Below are 18,165 nucleotides of genomic sequence, written 5' to 3'. Positions count from 1 at the left end.
AAAATCGTTAACGCTCATCTTCTTATGCTAGGCTAACAGTTGAGTTCCGTTGACAACAACTATGCGCCGCTTAACATACATCACACACTCCGTTGCTCTTATTGGTTGTAGGTCTATCCAATTGAGTGCAGAGGAATTTTTTTTCCTGGTTCGTTCGAAACACGCCCCATAATCACAGCTCTATGGAGCAGTATCAGACTCAAATTCTGACTAGAATTGAGTATGACCATGTCAGGCTAATAGATCCCACTACTCCCTCTGCTTGTTATGGAACAGGCATTTACATAGCTACAGCTGAATGTGTCCAAAGAATCATTCTGAACAGATGAAGTCGCTTGATTTGTGCGTTCAACAGTTAGCACTTACGATCTTAGTTTTGGCTATTACAGTCTTTTTTTTTAAATCACAGGGAAGCTTTGCATTTGCATAGAATCAAATGTTAGACAGTCCTAGTCACATTGAAGTTTTTGTGTACAGTTTACCAAAGGCAAGAAAAATGTCATTCAGATTATTTGTAAGAGAACTGTACAGAGAAAAAAAACCTTTTCAAATACAACTGTAATTTCAAATAAATGTAACCGTCTACCCACCGATTTCAAGACAATGTGACAAAACTACATGGATATTTGCTTGTTTATTGAAATCTTTATACAAAACCAATTAGAGTAACCATTTGCAGACCTCCACATATTTAAAGAGGAACGTGGAAAATGGTATTGAACATTTACAGCATCAGAGTGGTCAGGGCAGCCACAGATAGAACAATGCAAAACAAAGATTTGAATTAAATTTAGCGATGCAATAGAAGAGCATAGCCCTGAGTAGTAGCATAAATAAAGATTTAAATGTTAATGTACAAATTGTGATAGTACACACCTAAAAGGTAGACTTAGACAACTTCATTTGTCATTTTGTGTGCACAGAGTGCGTACAGAACGAAATTCCGTTGCATACAGCTTGTAAAATTGCAGTAAAAATTAGATTAGAGTATAAGGTGCAGCAGTGATTTAAAAGTAAACAATTTAAATGTAGACAATGCAGGAGAAGTCACAGTGGACAGGTGAGTATTTTTAGAACCATTTGTATGTGCAGAATTGATTGTGCAAGGGCATTTGTGCAAGAATACAGCTTGTAATTTACCGTAGATTTAAAATACAGTATAGGGTGCAGCAATACAGTATAGGGTGCAGCAGTGATTTAAAAGTAAAACAGTTGAAATGTAAACAATGCAGGAGAAAGTCACAGTGTACAGGTGAGTATTAAAAAAAAAACATTTGTATGTACAGAATAAAAAAAAAAAGAGTTTGGCAGCATTTGTAATGCTAGATGGAGATGCAATGATGCAAAAAGTGCAATATACGAGTGTTGTGCAGAGTTTATGGGTTATAGTTCAGCAATGAACTATAACCTAGTCCTGGGGTAAAGCTGTTTGAACCATTTTAAGCACTTGGCACGGGCCGTACATATGTTGGAACTATAACAGGAACCTTCTCTGTTTTACAAGTAATTAACGCAGAAGGTAACAAAAAACAGAAAGGGGAATAGCTTTGTGTAAACTGCTTTAAAAGAATGCAAACTTGCCAGGATAGCTCTTTTGTCCAAACACAACTTTTTGACTTAAACCCTATAACACCAAAGTCCATATCATTTGCCTTTAGACAAGACCAGACCCTGTTTGGCAGGTAGCAATAGCACACAACAAGTTGGACTCAAAATCTTTGTAGTGTGTGTGATGGTCAGGCAACTTGATGGCCTCAAAGCAAGTCAAGGCCCTGGGGAGGTGGCCACTTCATGATCAGCTTTAGCAGATTTTTCAATTGTTCTGCAGACGCTGAAGTAAAAACAGTACAGAGCTGTGAGAAATGTGTCCTACACGTACAGTTGAATAATGAGTTGCTTCATGGTAAAACAAAATAGCAATAATTAGGCTGTTGCAGTAGTCAGAAAGGTTGGAGTTAGTGTTTTTTCATTTGCTCGGAAGCATTGATTAACACTCAAGCTATTACTCAAAATCATATGGTCTGCTTTACCACCATGCATGTTGGCAAAACAGTTATTACCTCCAAAACTAACTTACACAAAACATTACATACATGTCAAAAACTTTTAATCCACCCAAACTCTGCAACAATTTTTACTCAAAAAGCAAAAAAATTCAGTGACAACATTCTGACCCCAGAAATAATAATAATAAAAAACATTTTATATTTGAAATTAAAAATTATTTTCACATTCACACTTTTACTTGATAGTACTTAAGTATAACAGTAATGCAATATGGTCATTTAAAGGGACATTGTGTAACATTTTTTTTCTGGTCAAAATTGATGTCTGCATTAATATATGTGTTATCATTATTGTGTTGTGACCTCCACTAATAATCTGACAGTCCTGTAAGCAAAGAATTTGAGGTTTATTTTTTACATATGACAGGTAAGCTGGTAGGGAAGCGCCATGGCAGACAGCACTCTTGGAAATACTGCACACAGTGACTGAGACACCAGAGGGGAGGGGGATATATATATATATATATATATATATATATATATATATATAGTTATATAGTTTATCAGATCGTGAAGTGAAAATGTGAAAAGACTTTATGAAATTTGGAAAGTGTAATCAAATGATTTGACCATAAAACGATTTGGCCGATACAGACGTTTGCTACACCGGCCATGTAAAAAGTTTTCGACGATGTCACTTTAGTTTGGACCAACACGTTAGTAATCTAAACAAACAAACAGTTAAAGGATAAACATTTGTAGGCATCAGTAATAATCAATGCCCTATCATTCGACCTGCCATCAAAAAAAAGCTCGCTCTCCACCATCACAGCAGAGTTGGCAGGTACCAAAAGGTCTGGTTGAACCTCAAACACTTTCGTGATTGCGCCATTTCCTAGTTTAAAAAGATTCAAGGCAGCTTAAAGTTATGACACTACACTGTTTTTGTTGAAGTAGTCCAAAAAGTCTAATAAAAAAACTTTGTGAAGAGTAAAGGTCCATTCATACCCTACGTGTGGCCTACACGTCCGTATTTCTGTCCGTACGTTCTATCCGTTGACTCCTTCATACCTCCGTCCGTCTTTTATGTTGCGGTGCGCAATAACCAATATTTCCTCTAGGTGGCAGTGCTGGGCGGCAATAATTCATCATTGATCAAACATGGCGACAGTCCAAGACGTGATTTTGTTGTATTTGCTCCGTAAGGGAAAGAAAAGTAAGAAAAGAGATCGACAGTGGAACGTGAGGCCATTAAACGCCAGTCGCCCTTTTGATGGGGAATTTTGCAGTTTGGTGTTGCCAATGCAGGAGATGGACGACAAGCGGCATTTCCAGTACTTTAGGATGTCCGCTCCCACTTTTGACAGGTTTCTGAGGCGCATTTCCCCCCGCATCCAACATACCGCTTCCCACAGTGCACCAATTGGGGAGGTAGAGCGCCTGGCTGTGACTTTACGGTTCTTGGCTTCTGGGATGAGTTAACAAGCCCTGGCAGCCAGCTACAAGCTGGGGATCTCCACGGTTAGTGGGATTGTGAAGAGAAGTGTGTCGCGCTCTGTAGATTACCTTTAATGTAATCTAATTTGTTGTTCTTATTTCTTCTGTAATTTGTGTTGTAAAATAACGAGGTTAGATTAAGATTTCTTTTTGTTTGAACAAAGCGTTTTATTTTGAAGGGCTCTCGTGACTTCCGGTTTTTCGGAGTTGTTGAGAAAGTTAAAAGGAAAACGGTCGACATATTAAAGTGTTAAACGGTTATTTAAGGATATTAGCTCCTGGCTAAAAGGGCACAAGGTTTGTATCATATTTTGTATTATATTGCGTCCGGTTTTCAGTTATATGTTTGTTTTTAAATAAGTAAAGTATGTTTGCAGTATCGAGTGTTAGCATCGTGCTGATCTATTTTTAGCTAAGCTAACGCGGTTTGGAATTTGTCTGTAAGGTTTAAAAGTCTGTTTATTGGAACGTAATTGTATTTTTATTTTTTAATTTATTTTAGCTCTTAAGGTGAGTTCATGTGATACCTTCATTGATCGTCCGAATAAAAAGGATATGAACCATCAGTAAAAGAGTTAGACCATCTATTAGCCGGGGACGCTACACGCTCTCTGGGAGGAACTGCGAGCGGACTTCCTGAAGTACCCTGAAGGTCATGACTGGGAGGTGATACGACGAGAGTTCTGGCAGCAGTGGCAGTTTCCAAATTGTATTGGGGCAATAGATGGGAAGCACGTTCGAGTGAGAGCGCCAGCCAACAGCGGAAGTTGTTTTTTTAATTACAAAGGCTTTTTTAGCTTTGTCTTGATGGCTGCCTGTGACGCGCGTTACAGATTTTTTTTTGTTGATGTGGGAGCGTATGGGCGAAACAGCGACGCTGGCGTTTTTGCCCGCACAGATTTTGGCGCGCGACTGATCCGAGGTCAGCTTTCCCTTCCACCTCACGCACCTTTGCCTGGAATGGATATCTGGACCCCACCAGTGTTTGTTGCTGATGAGGCCTTTCCTCAAAAGGTGAACCTGATGCGTCCATATCCAGGTAAGCAAACACATCTCATGATTGAATGAATGAATGAATGAATGGATACCTTGTAATATTTTACAGGAAATTACATTGTCACAGCAGCTTCAATACTTTTGTACTATAATTATGCGCATCCATACTGTAGCCTACCACTCTCCACTTAAAATCCTGTGACAATAAATAGACAATAAATAGATAAATAGCGATAAAATAAATAAAAATCTTACAGGAAGGAGCGATTTAAATCTAGTGTAGGTAGACTTTAGGATTATTTTATATTTTATGCATTTAGCAGACGCTTTTATCCAAAGCGACTTACATTTTTGTCATCTATCCATTACTTCAAGGCCAGTTTGACCTGGAGCAACTTAGAGTTAAGTGCCTTGCTCAAGGGCACAACGGTGGCAGCCAGGATTCAAACCCACAATTTCCAGGCTACTAGCATACAAGTCAGGCTCCTTAAACACTACGCTACCACCGCCCACAGATTATGGCATCTCAAGAATTCCTGAAGTGCTGTGACTTGCTCTGACCAGTCCGACTAGACATAATATCAATGTTAATCTCATCATATGACTAATAAAGTTTGTTTCTATTAATGCATTCTGTTCTTTATATCCTGTTTTAACAGGTCCAGTTCTGTCTGAGGACCAGAAGGTGTACAACTTGAGGCACTCCAGGGCCAGGCGGGTTATCGAAAACGCGTAGCGGTCAACGATCAAGGTTTGCCGGAGACTGACCGCTACATCCCCCACACCATGTGCGACAGAGATGGCACACCTGGTGAATGGAGACCGTTGGTCCAGGGTGACACCAACTTTCAGAGCTCTCGAGCACATACTGCTGCAAGGGCTACGCGTGATGGACTGGCTGTCAAAGAAATCTTCAAAGAGTTTCTCCACACAGACCAGTGCATGATTCACTGGCGAGAGCAGCACGTCTGACGTGGGACCTTAGGTCATCATTGATTGTTTATTAATTTGTGAATTGTCTGTTCAAAATCTACCTGTTTTTTTTAGAAGCAGTAGTAACTAATACACCGAACAATAAAAATAAACCTCATCAATCACAATCACTCAAGTTATTTTTATTATTTAAGTGCAAAACAGTACTGCATAAAGACATTGCATGTCATGACCTCAAGCAGGTCAAATTTGATGCATCTCTTAAAGAGAATTCACTCTAACATTTTATATACAACTCTTATTAGTTTAAAGAAAATAATTTAAAATATCATCTAAATACAGCAAGAGTAGAAACAATGTTGACGACTAAATGTTTTTCTGCATGATTGATCGCTAAATATAATCCGACCTTCATGTAGCTCACTAGTTTAACTAAACACAATGTGCCGAGCCTATCACCACATGGACACTTTCAATAAAAACGTGCAATGTAATTTATTTTGTAGCGCCAGCTTCTGCACATTGTGTTCAGTCATACTAGTGAGTTAGTGAAGAAGATGGGATCACATTTAGTGACCAATTAATTGACAGAACAGTCAAGGGTTATTATTATATTTTATAAAAATTAACATTCACTGTTGTGAAAAGGCAAACCAACTTTAAAAAAATGCCAAAGTGCAACTAACCTGGTGAACATTGACATCAGTAAGATGTCAGACATGATATTGACATCAGTAAGACAGCATAAGGCGCTGTATGTCTTTCACCAGTGCCTTGGCCTCTTCCTCAGGAAGCTCAAGTAAGAAGGAGTTGAGGTATGTTGTAAATGCTGAGAAGACATTCTTGCTCTCATCGAGCTTCCGAACAATGGCGGCATTAACAGGGTAGATGTCCTAAGAAGACCTCTTTTTTTTCCTCTGGCCTGGTCTTGCCAGGTAGTGGTAGAGGTGTTGATGATGATGATGCTGGTGCAGGTGTTGGTGGAGGGGAGTCTCTGCTTGTCTCACCCATGTCATCATCACACTACAAATGTGTACAAAACATCATTAATTAACTCTAATAAAAGGACAACCAAACTCAAGATTTTCATGTAACGTTATGCAAGATCAATTGTCTTCTACTATAATGTGTGTCTGTGTGTCCATTTTATTTTCAAGCCTATGCTTTCGTCCAAAGCGACATACTGTTCCTTCAGGTTCCTGCACCACCACACAGACACCCTATTATCTAACGCTATTATCTTTTACAATATGGTGTAAACAGCGTAGGGCTATTAATAGCTTTTGGTTTTGTGTGTGTACATACAATCATTTTTTTTATAGCCTACGTGCTCGTGCATGTAATTCATGATCAATTTACTCCTATAGTAGCCAATTCCAGAACTCAAATTATCTTAAGAGGCTGGTCATGACAAGTCGAGGGAAAAGGGGTACGAAACAAATTGATTACAAAACAGAACTTAGCGCATCAGATGGAAAATTGCTGACAGTGGCTCGGTGAGAAATGTAGGGGCTCAGCCACACCAGACGTTTGCTCCATCGCCGCTTTTTATTATTTATTTTGCTATGAGCGCGCACATAGTGCCCCCTAATTGCGGTCCACTTGGATTTTATGACATCCCCTGTCATGCCCTGAGCCTCCCCGATTTCTTGAAAACTATTTAGAACTTTTTTGTTTGTCCCTGTGCCCCGGACACGACACATCATTGTTATGAACTAGAATCAGGCAAACCCAGTATTCAAACCAAACAAGCGAGGTATAAGCAAAAAACAGGATTTTAATAATGAAACAGAGACAGGCGGGCTCAACGATCAAAAGGGCAGTCCAAAATCCGGTACACAAAAAGCAGTCCAAAATAGGCAGAGGTACAGACAGGGCAAAGCAAGCTCGGATAACCATGGGACAGAATCAGGTCGGTAAAACGGTAAATCAGTCAGACAGGGCAGGAAAAACAGATCAGGGAACAGGCTGGCTCAGAATCAAAAAGGCTCTCAGGTTAGCATCAACAGGTCAATCAAGAAAGGAACGCTGGAACAAAACTCACCGTGGGCTCGTTAATGATCTGGCAGAGAACTAAAGACTGAGGCAGAACTATATAGTGAAGTGCACAGGTGAAATGGAGTGAAAACTAATTACAGGGAAACAGCTGGAACTTAATCAGAGGCAGGGAAGTGACTGACAGAGAACTGAACTGATAGGTTGGTGACTGCTGACAGGGAAGTGACAAACTAATAGGGTAAAAACAGGGAGGTGAGCTGGCAGGTGAACAGGACTGAACTAAAAGCTTACAGAACCCTAACAGATAGTATAAAACAAAGAACAAAATCAAACCACAACAAAACTCAAACTATTCCATAATTCAAAACTAAGACAGAACCTAAAATCATGACAGAACCCCCTCCTTAAGGCCGGATTCCAGACGGCCTAAAGCAAGACAAAGAAGACAGACTAGATCGGGTGGGTGGAGGGAGGTGCAGGACGGAGGGCTAGAGTCAAACAAATGTCCAAATACAAAGTAAAACAAAGCAAGATGAGTCAAGTTCTCAGGCGGGCGTCCAGGAGGACGGCCCCGACGAGTCAGGTTCTCCGGCGGACGACCTAGGCATGTCAGGTTCTCCGGCGGACGTCCCGAAGGACGGCCTCGGCGTGTCAGGTTCTCCGGTGGACGTCCCGAAGGACGGCCTCGGCGTGTCAGGTTCTCCGGCGGACGTCCTAGGCGTGTCAGGTTCTCCGGCGGACGTCCCGAAGGACGGCCTCGGCGTGTCAGGTTCTCCGGCGGACGTCCTAGGCGTGTCAGGTTCTCCGGCGGACGTCCCGGCAGACGACCCCTGTGAGACAGGTAATCCGGCGGGTGTCCTGTAGGACGGCCCCGGTTAGCAAAGATGTCCGGCGGCCGGTGGCGGAGCAGGTCTCTCATAGGCCGGCGGCGGAGCAGCAACCTCTGAGGCCGTCGGCAGAACAGGACCCTCAGGAACCGACGCCTGGAGAGAGAGAGAACAGAACCTGGCGCCGGACTAAAGGCTGGAGACAGCGCCGGACTAAGAGCTAGAAGAGACGCCTGGCTACAGAGTTCAGGAGGCGCCTGGTTACAGAGTTCAGGAGGAGCCTGGCTACAGGTTTCAGGTTCAGACGGCCCCTGGCTACAGGCTTCAGGTTCAGACGGAGCCTGGCTACAGGCTTCAGGTTCAGACGGGGCCTGGCTACAGGCTTCAGGTTCAGACGGAGCCTGGCTACAGGCTTCAGGTTCAGACGGGGCCTGGCTACAGGCTTCAGGTTCAGACGGAGCCTGGCTACAGGCTTCAGGTTCAGACGGGGCCTGGCTACAGGCTTCAGGTTCAGACGGAGCCTGGCTACAGGCTTCAGGTTCAGACGGGGCCTGGCTACAGGCTTCAGGTTCAGACGGGGCCTGGCTACAGGCTTCAGGTTCAGACGGGGCCTGGCTACAGGCTTCAGGTTCAGACGGGGCCTGGCTACAGGCTTCAGGTTCAGACGGGACCTGGCTACAGGCTTCAGGTTCAGACGGGACCTGGCTACAAGCTTCAGATGCTCCCAGACCCTTTAACACCCAGAACCTCATCAGTAACCCTTCCAGAACCTCCGACAAAGAGAGCTTGGTCAGCCACTTGGGAAATGGCTGTCAAGCCAAATGTGAGGGGGTAAGAGCTTCAGAAGATGTCTGGAGATCTCCCAGTCTCCATGGTGCTCTGGGTGCTTGTCTTCTCGGCGAGACCCCCAACGCTTGTCGTCTGGACGAGACCCCCGACGCCGCTTGTCGTCTGGACGAGGGCCACGACGCCCAGTGTCCCGATGAGCCCACAGCGTTCCCTGCATCTCCTCTTTTGGAGGGAGAGAGAGAAAAAGATCCGGGCGAAGATCCTGTACCACCTCCGCTTCGACCTCCAAAAACCTCTACAAGCTTGTTTGGCGATAGGTTTTAGGGGGGCCAGATCATTCTGTTATGAACTAGAATCAGGCAAACCCAGTATTCAAACCAAACAAGCGAGGTATAAGCAAAAAACAGGATTTTAATAATGAAACAGGGACAGGCGGGCTCAACGATCAAAAGGGCAGTCCAAAATCCGGTACACAAAAGGCAGTCCAAAATAGGCAGAGGTACAGACAGGGCAAAAGAGAGCTCGGATAATCATGGGACAGAATCAGGTCGGTAAAACGGTAAATCAGTCAGACAGGGCAGGAAAAACAGATCAGGGAACAGGCTGGCTCAGAATCAAAAAGGCTCTCAGGTTAGCATCAACAGGTCAATCAAGAAAGGAACGCTGGAACAAAACTCACCGTGGGCTCGTTAATGATCTGGCCGAGAAACTAAAGACTGAGGTAGAACTATATAGTGAAGTGCACAGGTGAAATGGAGTGAAAACTAATTACAGGGAAACAGCTGGAACTTAATCAGAGGCAGGGAAGTGACTGACAGAGAACTGAACTGATAGGTTGGTGACTGCTGACAGGGAAGTGACAAACTAATAGGGTAAAAACAGGGAGGTGAGCTGGCAGGTGAACAGGACTGAACTAAAAGCTTACAGAACCCTAACAGATAGTATAAAACAAAGAACAAAATCAAACCACAACAAAACTCAAACTATTCCATAATTCAAAACTAAGACAGCACCTAAAATCATGACAGAACCCCCTCCTTAAGGCCGGATTCCAGACGGCCTAAAGCAAGACAAAGAAGACAGACTAGATCGGGTGGGTGGAGGGAGGTGCAGGACGGAGGGCTAGAGTCAAACAAATGTCCAAATACAAAGTAAAACAAAGCAAGATGAGTCAAGTTCTCAGGCGGGCGTCCAGGAGGACGGCCCCGACGAGTCAGGTTCTCCGGCGGACGACCTAGGCATGTCAGGTTCTCCGGCGGACGTCCCGAAGGACGGCCTCGGCGTGTCAGGTTCTCCGGTGGACATCCCGAAGGACGTCCATAATTCAAAACTAAGACAGAACCTAAAATCATGACAATCATATATGTGTGGGTAGTTGCGGACAAGCTCCGCAAGTCGTTCCTTGAATCCCGGCATTGTTTAAAGCCCAGAATTATAACCTTCTTAGTGATTTTGTTGACATTCTGTACTACAAACTCAATAGCGCCCCCACCTTTTCTGGTAGTATTGCTCCGTATTGATCCGTTTCGTCCTTAATTGTAAACTCGTGTCAAAATACGGACGAAATCGACGGTTAGAACGTATGAAACACTCCACACGTATCCGTCTTTTACGTAAGGTATGAATGGGCCTTAACACAGACAAAGATTAAGGTGAAATCCCCTTCTCAGCTTCAGCATCAGTGCTGACATAACATGTCGGTTAACGCCTAGTCCTGGGGTCAACAACATTTACAACCCGCACCGCCATTTCTGCCCCTGGTCCAGCTAGACGAATTTTGTATAGAGCCACATAAGTTACACATCTCTTTGAAATAAGAGCTTGTTTTTATAGGACACTATAGGAAATTTGTTTACATTTTTTTAATTAAAGGTCAACAGTTTCTATTATTTAAAAAAACAACATTATTTTTATGTTTAGGTTTAATTTCAATTGGACATTTGATTCTTATAGCAAATGGCATCAAAATGATGATAAAGCAAGTCGTTTGCAACCTATTGACAAAAACATACTTCATTCATCTATAGTAAAATATTCTATACACCATTAGCTTCTTTCTTTCTGGGAATGTTATGCATAAAGTGCAGAACTAAATGTATCCTAAAGCTAGCAATTGTAAATTATCTTTACATTTAGAAACATTGACCAATTTTTTTTCCCTTGCATTTTTGGTCTAAGTTTTTAAGAGCCAAAGCTGAAGGTGTAAAGAGCCACATGGCACCCCTGGCCTAGTCCTATAGCAGCGTCACCTATGGAAAAGATGAGACTGCTTAGCGTGTTAAAATGTTAGTCAACAATACCATAATTTAAACAAAAGAGAAACCCACACCTTTACGTCTGTACGTCAGTGGTGACCCCCACTCCACATTGCTGCGCTTGCAGAAGCGGACATACGTGTCCTCTTCTTCCTGATCTTTCCTCAAGTCCCCTGCAAAACGATTTTCTTCAGCAGCTGTTGGGTAAAGAGCTGCACAGCTCTTTTGGGACCTGCAACAGTCATCCATTCTGATGGCAAAAAATGTATGTAGTATATAAATTAGCATTCTAACAAATTCAAAAAAGAGAGCACAGAAGCAAATGTAGGTGCATGATGAATGAAGAAATTTATTTATTTATTTATTTATTTATTTATAAACATTTATTAGAGGATCAGCCCCATGAGATGAAGCATCTCGTTTTCATGGGGGTCCTCAGTAACATATCCAGACAATGTAGAAAGGAAAACAACAAAGTAGATACAATATACAAGATACAAGAAAAAGACCACACCGCACTTGCACGCACACACACACACACACAAGCTCTCACTAACCCCCTCAACACAGAAAGAGTAAAGTAAATCACAGTAATTCCCAAACCGCAGTATTTATACCACTAAACAATAAAACCTTATATAATCTTAGACTCAGCATGATGGTGATCTGAAAGTCAAGCATTTCAGAAATGGTAATAAGTAGGGCATAATACTCCCAAATATAACTGACAGAGTTGACATTACTAGATACGTATATTTCTACAGATAAACACATTCATACAACCATAACTAACATGACACATATTACTGCTAAATCTAGAATACTAAAAACATAGACAAGTGGTCTGAAGATGTGTTAACAAAGCAGTTCGGAACAGAGGAAAAGACGTAAGCGAACGGATAGATGCAGGAAGGCTGTTCCAATCACGAGGGGCTTTAACACAGAAAGCATGTTTCCCAAATTCTCTCTTAACTCTGGGGACAGTAAAGAAGATCTGTTCGTTGTGACGAAGATTATATTGTGAACTGTAAGGCACTAAATATTGGGATAAATAAAATGGATATTGAAAGTAAATGCATTTAAATATAAGTTGGAACCAATGATATTGTCTTCTGGCTGAAGGTGCAAGCCAGGACAGCTGGTCATACATAATACAGTGATGTGTCCTATAGGGGCAGCGAAGGACGAATCGGCACAGGCTGTTATAAACCACATCGAGAGAGTGTAGGTAAGTGGCAGTAGTGTTAGCATATATAATATCTGCATAGTCCAGTATAGGTAACAGTAACTGGGAGACTATTTTTTTCCTAACCTGAAAATTAAAGCAGTCAATCGATTGATATAATGTTTTAAGACGAAAGTTAAGTTTATTGTTAAGTGTGTGTATATGAGCTTTGAATGAAAGATCACTTTCTAGCCAAACACCGAGATATTTATATTTTTCAGTTGATTCTAAAGGAGAAGAATCCAGAAAATGCAGATTAAGATTATTTCTATCTTTCTTCTGGAAAAGCATACAGTAAGATTTTGATTTATTCAAAAGAAGTTTATTATATGACAGCCAGTGCTGTACAGAATCGAAGTCACATTGTAGGGAATAATTTATGTCAGAAATATTCAATTTGGAGCAATATATGATTGTATCATCTGCATAAAGATGAATGTCACATCCTGAACAGCAGAGTGGCAAGTCATTAATAAAAATGGAAAATAACAAAGGCCCAAGTGAAGAACCCTGTGGAATGCCTTTATCTACGCCTATAAAATTCGACTGACTACCCCTAAAGGACACACTCTGGCGGCGGTGATGAAGATATGAATTAAACCACAGAAGAGATGAACGGGAAAAGCCAATAGAGTACAATTTATCCAGGAGTAGATAATGATCAACTAAATCAAATGCTTTAGTAAGATCTAAGAAGATGGCACCAGTACTGATGTTGTTATCAAAACTAGAAAAAATATCGTTCGTAAGTTTCAAAAGAGCAGTAGTAGTTGAGTAGTATTTCCTGAAACCTGACTGGCATTGAGATAGTAAATTATTATCAGAGAGATGATTAGATATTTGATCGAAGATAATTTTCTCAAAAATTTTCACAATACTATTAATTATTGAGATAGGTCTATAATTGTTCATATTTTGGGTGTTCCCTCCTTTATGCAATGGAATGACTTTGGTACACTTCCATGCCAGAGGCACTTCATTGGTTATAAATGACAAATTAAAAAGCTCAGCCAATGGAGAGGAGAGGACATATGAAGAAATTTTAATAAACTTACCCTCAATGCCGTCAGGGCCCGATCCACTGCTAGAGGATAGCTTGCTAATGGCCAACTGGACATCAGCTGAGCTAACCTGTCGAAATGTAAAAGAGCTGTCGTAGGGCTGAGAATTAACATTCGACACTGGGTGAAAGAGTGATGACTGTACCTGAGGTGTTTGAGCAAAATGCAAACTAAACGCATTTGAAATAACAGCTGGATCATTAACAATTTCATTATTGATTATCATGTTACTGCTGGTACTGTTCGAGTTGTCAATTAAGGTATTCATTTTTTTCCAAAATTGTTTAGGATTATTGAAATCATGTGACAAACTATTTCTATAGTAATTGGCTTTAGCATTTCTTGTTTGGGTTGTGCACATGTTTCTTAGCCGTTTGTATTCCTCCCAATCATTAAGAAGCTTTGTTTTTTTATGTTTGTTCCACGCTCTGTCCCTCTGCTTAAACAGACTGATAAGTTCTCCATTTACCCAAGGTAGGTGATAACCTTTAACCTTAATAGTTGTCCATGGGGCATGTTTATCAATAACTTGCACAAATTCTGTATAAAAGAAATTCCAGGCAGCTTCTGCGTCAGGAATTAGGCTAAATCTATTCCAATTTATCCTTCTCACATCATTAATAAATAAATCACTGTTGAATAATTTCATGTCACGGATCCGAATAAATTTTGGAGAAAGATGGGGAGTTGAAATTTTCCAAGTGCAATATATGATACAATGGTCACTAAAACAATCCGAGAGAACACCAGATTTGTTTATTCTATTAGGATGTGTAACTAATATCCAGTCAAGAAGAGATTTGCAACTGGGGCTGACTCTAGTAGGCTCTTTAATAATTTGTGTAAAATTTGAACCATTGAACATGTTACGTTCCGTGAGAGTACCAGGATCAGACCAGTCTAAATTGAAATCCCCCAACAGCATGATTTCTGATTTGTCACCAAACGAAGAGGCAGTGGCTAGGATGTTTCGAACAGACTCTAGCTTGGGAGATGTTGGTGGCCGATATATATTGCCAATTACTAATTGTTTATTTTCATGAAGAGTAACCTTAACAAAGATAGCTTCAAAAAACTCAGGTTTCGCTTTCGGAATAATTAACTGTGATTTCAAATGCGATGAAATGTAAGTGGCAACTCCACCACCCCTAGATCCTCTATCAAGCCTATATAAGATGTAGTTGTCCAGTTTAACATTGGAGTCTGCTATGCTTTCATTTAGCCAGGTTTCAGATAGAGTTATGATATTAGGTTTATTGTAAACAAGCCATGACCTTAATTGTTCAATTTTAGGAACTAAGCTGCGAATGTTTAAATGAATTACATTAAGACCTTTGCCCATTGATCACAGCTTAAGAAGCGAATGCTAAAATAGAACCAGCCGGACATGTCTGTTTTACAATAAAGGTAGTGCACAGGGGTAAGGAGAATGTGAGAGCATCCGTCATGCAAACCACACACACACACACACACACACACACACGAAATAAAAATAAAAATTCTTGCATTCTTGCATAGAAACAAGGCAAAAATAACAACTCAAAAATGAAATGAAGTGGAACAGGGCGTACAAAAAAAGGAGACATTGTATGAGGGGAAAGGGAAACAGAAAATGCACCCTACCTTCTCCAGATGTACCTGCTGGTGTGCTAGCTGCTGTATTTGGATGAAGTGGTGTTACAGCATGATCTTGGTCATTAGGAATGCTGGAAAAAAGGAAGACATTAACAGATCTGGTAATCGCAGAGGATTTTTAAGTGCTGCTATGGGGGTCTGGGTTTTCTAACCTTGGCATGTGAAGTGCCTTGGTGCATCTTTGCAAAATACACAAAAAATAATTTAATCTCTAGACAACTACCTTGTGTCACAGAAACTTGCATGGATCTCCACAGTGTGTGTCGCACACAGCTGGCTGCAGATGGCACAGGGACCCATGGAGGGCAATGCAGCTGTAGGACATGTGTTCATCTTCAGAGAATACCTCTAAAACACAGGTTGTCGCAGGCAGTGTCAGCACAGTGTTTCATTTGAACTTTATTTCCTAAAGTAAATCCGTTGTACGTTCTTCAGCTGTGGACTCCAAACCATTGCTGTGTACTAAAAAAAGAGTATATATATAGGAGCCAAATTATGCCGCAGTGTGACAGACTAAATAAAGTACTGAGATATAACGACACCTTTAAAAATGGGTAATAACAGACCTTCATGGACGGCATTACTAATAAAAATATGAATTATTTAATTAGTAAATATTAACAAGGAATGTTAAAGCTAGTTTCAATTAAAAATGGGCTTACATCATGATCGGGTGTGGATTTGCCAATAGTGTCTGTTTCATCAGCTGAAGGGTTACTGACAGAGACACACTCAACATCTGAGTCGTCACCCTGGTCATACAGATAAATAAATAGAATATATAAATAAATAAATACCACAAAAATGTTTCTTAATAATTTGCAAATGGATGAGTAAAAGAGTAATAAAGCAACTTGCTTCACAGCCTTGGTTGTCTTTCCAAAAGATGGAGTGGCATCGTCTCCTGACAGTTTTCACAAGTGGCTTTTGGCATTTTTTTTTTAATTCTGAGGCATTTTTGGAAAGGGGTGTAAACATCTAATTTACCCTGTAATGGGGCAACGTATAACACATTTTTATTTGATGCCCTCTTAAGTTGTGGGGCATTGTAGCCTTCCACCTGAGGGCTTATGGCTGTCAGTCGCCTTTGACCACTTCTCCCTGAAACACAAAAATCTCAGTCAGCAGTGAACACATGGGTAGCAAACAAAAACCATAATAACTTGCCAGTAATGTAACACAATGTTTGAGCCAGTAACATCCCATTTAGCTAGTAATGTAATGGGTTGTTGCATTTTGGGCTGGTTGTTACATTATTGGCCTCACACAACCTTTCGAATGTTATAACGGGAACCGATAGTAACGTATTAACCAATCCAAAACGAAATAACTTATCACATTAATGTCAAAATGTTTTTGCATTGATGGCAGGTATTACGTTTTGAGATGTTGTGTTTTTTATTGTAACACGTGTTTTCTAGTGACATGGCGAGTGCGAAGCAGGAATAGATTCAGACAGTGTCATGTTGGCACAAAGCTACTGGAGTTACTCAGAAAATGCAATTATTAATGCCACGTTATGTAGATCAACTACAAATTCTTCACAACAGCAAAGCACAGACAAATTGCTAAAGTCTAAAACAAACAAAAAAACAGTAATGTTATTTATTTTGATTTTAGTTTTTTTGTTGTTTTTTTACATATTATTGTTGTTATGTGTATTGTTTCAGTGTGTGTTTACCTGAAGCCTTGTAAAACATCCAGGAACCCTTGATGCTCTGGAGTTTTGGGTACTCTTGGTTAAGTATTTCTGTTATCTAGGGACACACAGTGGCATGGGTAACATTGATTATACTGTTGATTCAAACCAAGCTTGTTACATCTGACACGGGAAAGAATGTTTTGGTATTTTGTAATCCAAAACTTCTCTTACTTAAAATTATTTACAACAGTCAAATGAGTGCTACCTGTACCTGTATGTCCGTGTATATGACGAGCAGGGTGTGAAATCCCTCCGCTAAAGTTACGTTTAGTTTGTGATACATTTAAAGTTACAGTATTCAATGAAGAAAAAAAAATCAATCAATAGGTCTGCCGTCAGCAAACTGATCATGCAAACACTTCTTTGGTCATAACTGAATGTGGCCTACTGAGTTCTTTCTTTAAATGTCTAAGAGTCTCTTACGCTATTTCCTCTATTACAGATGACATCTGGACTTATAAGCAATAGATAGCACAGTGATGGTTTGCGAGTGACTGTACAAGGTGCATTTGAAAACCTCTGTTTTCCCCTGAAAATACCTGGAAAAGATCTGTAATACACAGTGAAGGATAGTTACAACTACCGTCTGTCGTAATTATGTATGTTTGCTATTCAGTTCAACTCATTGATAAAACTCTGCAAAGCTGCTCCAGTGCGACACACTGCACTAACATTGTAAATTTTATCCTGGCATATTTACAGCACATTTATTAAAATACTTAACTACAAAGTGGGTAACCACCCCATGCTGTTCTCACAAGTTCACTCTATTTCATTGTCGTTGTCTTGCCCCAGCTTTATGACAAACACTGTAGGCTTCGAGTTTATTTATCTTAAATAATAAACAGAATGTTTTACCTTGATGGTACCGATCAATGGTGTTACGTTGTGGCTTTCAGCAGCGCCCTGTGATCAAGCTAAATATGTTGGGTTCATCTAAGCTAGCTCTGTTGGGTTAGCTAGCTAATTCCACTTGAAGGGATTTGCCCAGCTATGCAACTTGTTTACAGATGTCGATGTTAATGATAATGTTACATTTTTAGGAAGCTCAACAATATTACTGATATAAACCACAGAAAAAAAAAAGAAAAAAGAAATATGCTTTCGGCAAGTTGAAGGGGTTCCATTGCTCTCAGCTTTGCAGGTACCACAACCCCTAAGACCCCAGTAATGTCATGTAGCATTACAATAACGCCCTCTGGTGGTATGTGGGTGTAGGTGCAGCAAGTTGTGCTGAACTC

The sequence above is a fragment of the Fundulus heteroclitus genome, chromosome 14, assembly GCF_011125445.2.
Source record: "Fundulus heteroclitus isolate FHET01 chromosome 14, MU-UCD_Fhet_4.1, whole genome shotgun sequence".
In the NCBI taxonomy this organism is placed as follows: domain Eukaryota; kingdom Metazoa; phylum Chordata; class Actinopteri; order Cyprinodontiformes; family Fundulidae; genus Fundulus; species Fundulus heteroclitus.
Note: the sequence above shows the minus strand (reverse complement) of the source record.